Source organism: Monopterus albus, unplaced genomic scaffold (genome assembly GCF_001952655.1).
Source record: "Monopterus albus unplaced genomic scaffold, M_albus_1.0 scaffold17.1, whole genome shotgun sequence".
Classification (NCBI taxonomy): Eukaryota; Metazoa; Chordata; class Actinopteri; order Synbranchiformes; family Synbranchidae; genus Monopterus; species Monopterus albus.
In genome coordinates, this window is record NW_018127897.1 from 869563 (window position 1) to 879833 (window position 10271).

The 10271-nt window shown below is 38.6% G+C and overlaps 1 protein-coding gene across 4 annotated transcripts in view; it reads right to left on the minus strand.

Moving 5' to 3' along the window:
* Positions 1 to 4701: 4701 nt before the first annotated feature.
* The window catches only part of cd276 (CD276 molecule), a 72956-nt gene continuing 67386 nt past the window's right edge, over positions 4702 to 10271 (minus strand). For all 4 annotated transcript variants that reach the window (XM_020592428.1, XM_020592431.1, XM_020592426.1 and 1 more), the window contains one exon: positions 4702 to 5589. The gene's annotated coding sequence lies outside the window, so the exon portion shown is untranslated. The remainder of the gene's footprint in view (positions 5590 to 10271) is intronic.

Consider the following 10271-nt stretch of genomic DNA (forward strand, 5'->3'; position numbering starts at 1 on the left):
CTGTACATTCAGGGAATGGAGACGTGGCATAGCTACAACTTTTTCAGTGTGAGCACATACATCTTTGCCTCATTTTTGCTGCCTTGGGACAAATCTCTGTTTATTTGCCTTAGTTTTCATTTCCTTATTGACTTTGTGTGCACTCCTGTCTCCACTAAATTTCAGTGATCATTGTTCCTGTGCATGCAAACAATGCATAAAACAACTGAAGGGCAGCATTCACCTCATTTACTGTTGCCCCAAGTGAAGCAAGTTTTCTCTTCCTGTGAGTGGAGAGCGAAAACCCAAGGCAGCTGCAAACATAGTGATTACCAGGGTGATTATGGTATAATAAAACAAAAACTGACAGAAACTTTTTTGTAAACTGAAATAAAATAATTTACCTCAAGAAAATGAAAAACTAAAACCAAACAAAATGTCACTAAAACGCTATCGTTCTGTAGACCTTCTCATTCAACATAGTGGGTGACCCAAAATTCTGTGTAGCTGTAACATATGGCAATATAGTGCCAGGCCCCATGCTTAGATCTCATCAAGTGAGGGAAGGAGGTCAAAATGTCAAGAAGAAAAAAGTAGGAGCCTTTTATAGGGCAATTTTGAAGCAAAAGTAGTACGAGCAAATGCATGGTTGTTTCAAGTAACCACATCTACTGTCTAGAAATCAAAGAGAAAAACCCAAACATATCGTAAAGCTCATATTCAAATTTAACATTGAACGGAACATGCAGCGTTCATGGTAAAAGTGAGAAAGAGCATTATCAACGAGGATAACCTTAGCACTACATCCAGCAAGTAGCAGAGCCAAACACACTGCTAGAAAAGAACAGAGGAGCAGATGACTGGCTCCAGTGAATACGAAACACAGGAAAACACACATCTATTTGTTGAAACTGGTATGTCACCCACATATGACACACAAGCTTTCAAAGAATTTAATACTGAACTTGATCCCAAATTCTAAACTGCAGGGGTTGAATGCATCAATACATTTAATGCACTGAAAATGATTACCATCAACCAACTTCAGCTTTTCTCATCCACACACTGGGGAGACAATAGCCAAAAGTAAAGACAGGACTAAACTGACCTGAAGTAAATTGGTCTAACATTCACACTGTGGTCTTGCCTTTTATATTAACAGGCTTTGCCAGCCTGAAACAAATGTGGTGCATATGTTAGTGCAGTGGAGTCTTAAAATGTTGACATCTTCATGTTCATTATTTCTCGCACTGGTCCTTGTCAACTTGTATCCATAACTAAAATCGAAACTAAAACAAAACAAAATCTAAATAGAAATGAGTCCATAAAAACGTAACTGAAACTTAAACTGAAACCGCTGGCAGAACTAACTAAAACTAAATGGAAATTCAGATCGAATCCAAAAATATCAAAATAAAACTAATCTGAAAATGGAAAATTATTACAACCCTGGTGATACAGGACACTTTGAAGGGGACTGGAAACGGCTGATGCTCACATACTCTGCTCTCAACAATTCACTCAAAGAAATAAAATCAGATACATATTTGATCAACATTTAATGTTATACTGCTCTAATTTCATTGTGTCTACTAAAAATTTTACAAACAATGAATTAATTTCCTGAAAATGAAGACTTTTTCTAGCGCGTGTTGACTGTGTCTAGTATCAAATGACAAGATCAACGTTGGTTCGAGCAGGTCATCATTTCAACTCATTGATTTGGTTTTTTACACTAGTCAGTGGTTCCATTTTATAATAATCACTTCCCGTGTTTCCATATTAACCATTAAATTATTAAAAATACTTATTACAGTTTTGCCTATTGCTAACACACTACAATCATTTCCCTCAGCACAAAATTCATACCCTTACCTCAGTTTTCAAAAGATATGCACTGTTACCATAACTGCAAACAGTAAACATTTTTCAATATGTAAAGTTTTTTTTTGCAAAACTCTATGAATGAATCATTAATTACATTTTTTTTTTATTTGAAAATGCATATAATCACTGGATAAGGCACACCACAGCTCACTACCCAAGCTGCCTGGAAAGGGGTAGCATCTTATGTAATGTGGAGGAAACCCTGTGGCCAGAGCCACAACAAGGATATATGAAGAGAAATGCAGAGTAGATTTAAATTATTTTTTTTCTAGCAGTGTCAATTTACGGCATTTGTTTATCTCGTATAAAGGTGTTGGGCCACCAAATGCCACCAGAACAACTTTATTGCACCTTGTCATTGACTCTACACGTGTCTAAACTCTACTGGGGGGATGAACAGCATTGTTCTAAAAGATATCCCCTTATGTGGTGTTTGGATGATGGTAGTGTCTGACACGCCGGTCTAAAATCGCCCACAGGTGTTGAACTGGGTTGAGACTGTGACTGTGAAGGCCACAGCACATGATTCACATCATTTTCATCCTCATCAAACCATTCAGTGAGCCCTCATGCCCTGTGGATGGAGGCACTGTCATCCTGGAAGAGACCAGTCATTTATTCATGATTAGTTTGTCACCCATCTGTATCTGATAGTACTGTTTTAATGTCTCCTGATACTGTGTTCCTGTAAGGGTAATCTGTACATGTATGGTTAGTGCCATGGTGTTACAGATTTTAAAAACATGTAATTTGGCCTAAAAATATCAGTTTCATGCAAAAAAAAAAACACCTTTTGGTGGAAGTGTTTTAAAATAATTTGTCAGGCATGTACAGTAGTGTGTGCTAAGATGTATCTTAGCAATCAGAAAAAAAACTGTACTTCTTTGTAATATAAACTGTATTAAGGCCTAGAACATAAAAATTATTTGGGTCTTATCCTGTAATTCAGAGGTTAAGGCAAGTAAACAAAGGAGTATGAATGATTTAGAGTTGTACCCCAGGGACTCCCAAGGAGCACATAGTGTTTTTTGCTTGATGCATCATTATCTTCTAATCATGTAGTGTGAGCAGACTTGGATTCAAGACCACTACTGTATGTGTGCGATGGAGGTCTAACATTTGCTGTGAAGTAAATTCAAAACTTGCCAAGTGTTTAATTTTGATAGATAGGTCAAGATGTGACATTAGCATCTTAATCATTTATCCTCTTGTGCCTGGGTCTGTGAAAGGTGTGATCGATTATGCATGTGAAGTAGGTTCAGTCAAAAACTATATCCTGCTGTAGCTGGCAGCAAATCTGTGTTCTGTGCCATCATGTGTTTGGACAAATTTAGACTGCAAAGCAAAATTTGGTAATGTAGCTTTGTGCTTAAAACTTTATATACATCTGGTTACAGCGAACTGCTGTATTGCCGTATAGGAACCAAGTGTGCCTTAATTTAATAGTAACATGCCCATATGTACATTGAAATAGTTACCAGGTTGCTGTAATCTTTTCTCCTGTCTGTTGTAATTACGTGATCCAGCGCAGTTAAACACTAAAAGATAAGGACATGATGTAAACTGAAGTTCAGCAAAAGCTAATATTAAACCTCAGTAATCTAATTTAGTCAATTCAAGTCAGGCTTTTCCAAAGCCAAAGTCTTTTTAGGAACAATTTTGAACTTATCCCATAAGATTTCAAGTTTATTTTATTAACTTTCTAAGGTCACCATCTCTTTTTTTTTTTTTGCTACATTTTAACTTTAGATTTTTCCCTGAATGTTGAGGTGAATGTAATTTGAAATTAAGGATTATGAAAGGCTTGACAGACTTTCAAATTAATGAGACCTTAGAATTAGCTCCTTTTGTCTCACAAGAATGATTTTGTTAATTTCCAAGGTGTACATTCAGCAGGGTCTAAAGAAACAGCGAGCTGCCAAGGTGCTGCTTCATCAGACTTCCTTCATTTTGACTTGGTTTTTAGTATTTGCTTCCAAGCATCCATTTTTCACAATTTCCACTGGCTATCTGTACTTGTTTCCCTCAGTGTAAGATTTAGAAGTCCTCAGACATTTCTGTTTAGAGGCCTACTGGTTCCAGTGGTCACAGTCAGAAGAAAGAAAATATCTTCAAGACTGGCATTTTCTTCCTTAAATCCCATAACATTTTTTCCAGTTCCTGAATGAGAGAATAAGCACTTCTCAGAGAGGGGCCAACCAAATAAACCCCTCTCTGGGCCTGGAGCCACTAATCTGTAATTTAATTTCAGGCGGGTGTCTGGGCCATGAGGACACACAGCAAGGTCAAGGGCTACTGTACAGAGAGATCTCTGCATTTGGGCGCAGCCTGGGGTTTGATCAACAGTCTCAACCAGCTTAGGAAGAGGACATAGTATGTGTATGTGCTTCTGTGCATGTGTGTGTGTTTGAGGGGGTGATGAGGAGATATTTCTGTACTACTTAGGTATTTCATATAGGGCAGCAACCAATCAGCACAAAAAAAAACCCATTATTCAAAACAAGTAAAATGTGTGGAATGGCATGTGCAAACAGAGAGGGATTAGCCCTAAAATAGGACTGCATCTAACGGAACAATTCAACAAGTCAATACTGATCTGCATGTAAGTGAAATATATGTTTTACTTTGACCATAATTCATATTTGACTCATTACAGTATGTAGAATACTCTGGTCAGCGGATAAATCAACTAATGGAAGAGTGGAAGGATGAATCTGAGCAGCATGGCTAATCCCGCGGATAAAGAAATATCTGTAATAAACTCGTCCTTGTTCTGCCCGAATGAGCACAAAGTGGCCCTGGGAATGGGACCAATAATTACCAATGACCCAGCAGTTTCACCATGTCTCTTTAATGTAAATAGGCACTCAGTTATCTGACTCAAATGGCTTTGGCATTCATACATGGACATGTGTCACAGGGACTTGCTCAAGTACCTAATTAAAAAACAAACAAAAAAAATCCAACCTGTTCAGCCCCTAGCCCGGAAGAGATCAAACATTCCACACACGCAGTAGAAACTAGCCCAGATAGTTCATTAAAAACAATTTACATATAATACTGTCAGGTCAGTGAGAAAATCAGGGTGTATCCCATGCACCATTTGCAGTTTGCTGGAGCATAGTTGGCATTCAATTTAAATTCCCTCAAGTTACTGAATACAGGAGAGCAGTACACACTGACAGGTACAAGTTACTCCAGCGACAGACGCTAATTAGCAAGTGCAGGAGTAATGGGAGAGCCAAGTTCTCTCTCTGCCAGAGAGACAGTGATGGCAACTGAGTGAGGGTCATCTCTTTAAGTGTCTCGCTTCTTATTAGACAGGGGATCTCTGGCGCAGGCCTCGTCACAACCTATACAGAGTGATGTCAGCAACAGAGAAAGCTTCCTGTCACATCCTGTAATTTTCAAACATAGCTTCTCTTTTGCATACTGCGAAGAACACAACCCACTCAATCGCATTCACTCACCACCTTGGCCTTCCATTGAGAGATATGGAGAGAAAGGGAGGGGAAGGCACTAGAAAATAATGGTACATGATATGTTTATGTGTTGTGATGGAAACTCGAGGGAAAGTCTTAAAAAAAGATGATGGACTCATCTTCTGCTCAGCGAGGCTTTGACATTCTGTAGGGGACACTGGAAATAGTCTCCAGGTTGATGGATAGGTGGAGTGGGATTACCCGCCAGACTCATCTCCTGCCCGCCGCCTGCCACCGACTCCTGGAAATAGGTAAAAAACACAATACGTATAATGCCAGGTTGTTCACTGTGGGAGAGGTTATTAGCTTTGACAAATAATGAAACAACGCCAGCTAACCCAGTAACTAAAGCAAGTTTAGCTAATCCCAATGTTGTGATTTGGCCTCACATGCAGATTAATAGTACTACTATTCTTACTAAGAGCAAAAAAGTAGTAATAATGTAGTGAAACACAAAGAAAATCTGATGTCATTACAATTATAAAAAAGGAAGCTGATTCTCCAACAATTCTACAGCCTTCATGTCTTTCTCCATCTAGACATCCTCTCTTTATCAGAAGTATCTCTGAAATTCTGAAGCTTCTCTTCACTTGCACACCCTGTGGACCGCCCCACCTCTAGCGCAGCAAAAGAAATTGTTCTCCCTGCATCATTAAACACTTTGAATTAACTTGGGTGGAATTTAATTATGTCACACATGAAGCTCTCCTACTTGAAGCATTTAAAAGCAATATAGTTGGCTATATGCTTGGAGGGTCAGTCTTTAGCTACATTATTCAAGTCAGTCTGCTTAGACTGTGTGCAACTGGACTCCTAAATGGGGAAAAAGATCTGGCTCTTTTAATTTCTGCTTCCTAGTGAGTTATCCAACATAAGAAAACCCTGATAACCTGAAAATCCTTGGGGTCATTGTGTTAAAACAGCTGACATGGACCACCAACACTTCAGACCAAAAGGGCCCAGCAAAGACTCTGTTTCCTCAGGAAGCTGAAACAGGCCACATACACACACATACACAAAGGAATGTGATACAAATACACACACAATGTGTTTTCATTCCTTGTGGGGACTTTACATTGACTTACATTCAGATCCTGTAGACTTATCCTAACCTTAACCATAACCACTACTTGCCTCACCCTGACCGTAATACTTAATCTAACCTCATCCTAACCTAAACATTGTTGCCACCCTAAAGTTCAGTTATTTCCTGAGCCCCAGTGATGGCCGAGTCCCCACAGTGTGAGTGTGTGAACAGGTTTCGGTCCTCATGAGGTAAGTAATACAAAGGAACGAATTACTGAAACACACATATATGTACATACACACAAACACCCTCCACCCTCCGAGACTGGTACCACAGATTAAATGTATAGTTATAGAGACAACATGTAGCATATGTTTATTTATAATCAGAATTATATCTGTAAATATAATTTACTATAACTAGTGCCTTTTATTTTATAATTATTGTCAATCTATTTACACATTTGTTTTATTTACCTATATTATGATAACCAACATAAAATGGCATTGTACATGTGCATAATGATAATAAAAATCATCATAAACATGCTGAGCGAAGCTTATAATCTTTGCCTCATGGCACTGGAAGCTTTGCTCATGCTCTGTGCTCCAAGACTTTATGCGTACTTGTCTAAACCTGTCTTGACTCTACTTTTGATTTAGACATAAGTAACTTAAATAGCTTTGACTCTGTGGACTCAGTAAGCAGACCGAGTCTCATGTTTGAAGCACTCACTGTGTCTCTCATAATGTTTCATCAGAGAACAGCAAAAACTGTTAGTGAGTTTCTCCTATCTCCTAATTGAAGCTCATTATTACACACATGACAGGCTATATTGTGAAAAACTCGTGCATGAAAACATAAGGGCACTGTTAGCAGCTTCAAATTGTCAAAGCAAAAACTGATACAGTTGTAAAATCTGTCTTTTTAAATGACAGGAATCTTCGCAAATTGCAACACTCGCCACAGGAATATCTGTTTTACGGAGCAACTCTGCTTTTGAAAATAGTCTGACTTCCATTTTCTCCTTGTCAGAGGCTATTCCGACTTGCCAACTTATCCATCACCTGAATGAACACAACACAATTTTCACACATGAATTTTCTCATCAGATTCAAATCTATGCCTATGTGCCATTAAAGTGATCTAAGGGCGTGTATTTTAAAGATGAATCATGCTGCTGCTGCTGCTGAGGTGAAATGAAAGGCCTCTACCTCCACCAAGACAGTGAATGAACATCTACGGCAGTGTTGTTTAGAATCCTACAAAATAAGAAAAGATTTTTTTTCTGGTATTGTTAGTACTGGCAATCAACTAGAATTACCTCTTCACATTTGTATGCATCTGCCAACCAGTCAAATTCAAGGAAATGGGACAGATGTGAGGTGACTGACCTTTGACCTTTGACCACCAAAGTCTATTCTGTTCAGCCTTGAATCTAATTGGACATTTGAGCAAAATTTGAAGAAATTCCCTCAAGGTGTTCCTGACATATGTTCACATGAATGGGCCGGCCGGATGGAGGACAACATAATTCGTCCACTTGTGGCTGTCACCAGCATGGATGCATAAAAACTCCAGCTTAAGTGTTCAAACAGACAGCTTCTCTCTGAGAGTAGAACCAAAGCAGCCATGGCAGGCAGACTCATTACTCCACTCTAACACCTGAGACACAAACTGATGGACAGATTCATTTGCAGCAGGTACAACAGATTGCACACTAATTTACTTTGGTTATAGGAGGTTGTTCACATGAAAAAGACAGCGGCACAGTGGAGTCAGTGTAATGAACTATTGCAAATCCACACTGTTCCCATTTCCTTCCTCATTTACACTGAAATGTAAGTGCCATATTTCATTGTCTGTGTTGGTACCCCCACCCCTGCCTATTTTTTTTTTTATTTATACTGTATATTTGTGTAACATCCAACAAAACAGACAGAAACAACAATCAAACACAAGGAAAGTAAATGTTTGGGAATGATCTTGAAGAAGTATCTGAGATAATGAGGAAGGTGATACTTAAAGATCACTGCCAGATGATCAAATGCACCTTAACAGTTTCACTGCACAAGAATGACTAATTATGAAGTATAATGTATACACTACTTAGAGAGAGGATATACTGAACTGCTTTTATGGATACATTTACATTTCAGCAAATACCTTTACAAGCTTGAAATAGAGGGCTGCAATAGAAATAGGATGTCATGGGTCCTGCACAAATAGTGGGGTGAGGGGTATATTTAAATAGCAGTTAGTATCATCAATCTGGAAAGAACTATAAGAGGCTGTTATTATTAGGCTTAACCACCCGTGTAAATACAGTGCCTTCAAGTAAACTGTGCAAATCCGCCACCAAATAAAGCCATGCATTCTCTCTCCCGTCCTCCAGTCCCCTTCTTTGTATAACAAGCAATGAAGTCAGTTAGATGAACACCAGTAACATCAGAACTTGCCATTCACACAATTCAAGAACAGGATCACTGCTGCTCTGAAGTCGTACATTAGGGTATGGAATTGTAATGTTGCTAAAGGTAGTGTAAGATTTGAGTCTCTAGTTACTTTATAAGCTTTAGTTACTTCTCATACCTTTAGTTACCTTTCATAACTTTATCTTACTTGATTATACATATTACAGCTGTATTGATGATTGTCCAGAACTACTGAGCTTTGGTTATTTTAATGCATTTGTTTCCCTTGCTTATATATTTTACAGCTGTAATGAAGCAGAATCTGCTTACTTTGAATGCTGTAACTTCTGTGTAGAGACTAGATGTCTGCATCTCTTTGTGACCAGACAGCCTATTCACATTTTAACAAAGACAAGTTGGCTTGTTTTGCACCCACACCTACATTTAACATACAAATTAGCATCACACACACAGACACCTGGTGTAGATCACATTCCAGCAAGGAGGTGTGAGCTCCGGCTCACCAAATGACCAATAGGATTACAATGCATGAATTGTTGTACCTTTGTTGAGTGCAGAGCAGCCCAAGAAGATAAAATGTATTGTAAGACCTGAATTCGAGGTCAGTGGATGGAACTCCTGCGGGAGCTCTGTCTCTCTGATCCCAGCACTGTAAGGCCTACCTGTGATCAGATTGAGTGCAGAGCAGCCCAAGAAGATAAAATGTATTGTAAGACCAGTGGATGGAACTCCTGCGGGAGCTCTGTCTCTCTGATCCCAGCACTGTAATCAGACCTGTGATCAGACATTCAGTAAACTTTCTGCTGATTTTAAACAGTCCTCTCCTGTCGTCACTTCTCGTACTTCCAACAACAGAACGGGTTAACTTCTAACAGTAGTATCAGAGAAATTTTTTAAAGGCTTTTAAGGAATACTTATTTTTAGGTAACATCTTCTAAAGCTAGATTATCAAAGGAACTGTTTAATGTTTTGAAAAGAGTACAATGAGATGATTGACCACTCTCAGGCCTGCAATGTAAATACGAAGCTATGCCAGGGAGCTGGTTAGCTTATCTTAGCAGAAAGACTGTAAACAAGGGGAAAGAACAAGTTGGGATCTGTCTATAGGTAACATCCTCTGACTGTACTGTACCAGCAGCTTCACTATTATAATTAACATGTTATATCTTATAACCTGTACAAAAACAACATGGGACTATTTGCTGGTGTTAGGTATTTTTAGTCAGATAGATATTGGATAGATACTTGATGTATTAGAAATGTTTAGTGGAGATAGGATGTCTAGTTAGACTGTTAAATGCTTAGTCATGCTTATGAGTTTCTACAGGGTACATCTGGTCAAGGATAACTAGAGAGAAGAGTTGATGACTGTCAGCAGACAGGGTGTTTAATATTATTATTATGACGTGTATAACTGTAGCCTTAGCCATAATATGTTCTTATGTTTAAGTCACGACATGT